Source organism: Gossypium hirsutum, chromosome D13, assembly GCF_007990345.1.
Source record: "Gossypium hirsutum isolate 1008001.06 chromosome D13, Gossypium_hirsutum_v2.1, whole genome shotgun sequence".
Classification (NCBI taxonomy): domain Eukaryota; kingdom Viridiplantae; phylum Streptophyta; class Magnoliopsida; order Malvales; family Malvaceae; genus Gossypium; species Gossypium hirsutum.
This window is the reverse complement of record NC_053449.1, coordinates 19,636,079-19,636,938: the sequence shown is the minus strand read 5'-3', so window position 1 is coordinate 19,636,938 and position 860 is coordinate 19,636,079. Positions and strand designations below refer to the sequence as shown.

General features: G+C 41.6%; 1 non-coding gene across 1 annotated transcript; it reads right to left on the bottom strand.

Annotated features, from left to right (window-relative positions):
- Nucleotides 1-218: 218 nt before the first annotated feature.
- LOC121225873 (small nucleolar RNA R71) lies at nt 219-325 on the bottom strand. The gene has a single exon (XR_005923776.1). It is a non-coding gene; the product is annotated as a small nucleolar RNA R71 (small nucleolar RNA).
- Nucleotides 326-860: the final 535 nt, after the last annotated feature.

The window sequence follows — 860 nt, the reverse complement described above, 5'->3', positions numbered from 1 at the left end:
AAGATCCTCATCTTCACTTAAGATTATTTTTGGAAGTGAGCGATTCATTCAAGTTAGCCGAAGTGCCCAAAGATGCATTACGACTGAAGCTGTTCCCATATTCGCTAAGGGACAGAGCTCGTGCCCGATTGAACTCATTGCCACTGAACTCCATTTCTACATGGCAAGAGTTAGTCGAGAGATTCCTCATGAAGTATTTCCCGCCGAGCAAGAATGCCAAGTTGAGGAATGAGATCACTGCCTTCCAACAAATGGATGATGAGTCCCTGTATGAGGCATGAGAATGGTACAAAGAGTTATTACGAAAGTGCCTTCATCCTGGAATCCCACATTGCATTTTACTTGAGACATTCTATAATGGTCTCAACGCTCACACGAGGATGGTAGTGGACGCCTCTGCTCATGGTGCTCTCATTTTTAAGTCTTATAATGAGGCTTACGAAATTGTTGAGAGGATTGCCAGTAATAATTATAAATGGCAAACCAATCGAGCAAGTCACTTCACTTACATCTTAGGTATCTTCAATATTCTCAATGCTTAAGAATCTTACCACTAATGGGTCTAATATTTTTGCAGCCCAACCACCTAACCAATTTTAGAATATAGCCTATATGTATTATGAGGAAGGACATTTGTTTCAAGAATGTCCATCGAACCTCGAATCTGTATATTACATGGGTAACCAAAACCAAAATTGAGGGAGGCAAGGACTGCAATCCAACTTTTATAACTCATCGTGGCGAAATCACCCAAATTTTTCCTGGAGTAACCAAGGGGCTGAAACCAGTAGCACTTATTCCTAACCTAGACCAACTCAGCCGCCTAGTTTCCCCCAACAAGTTTAGAAACCAACCCAAGC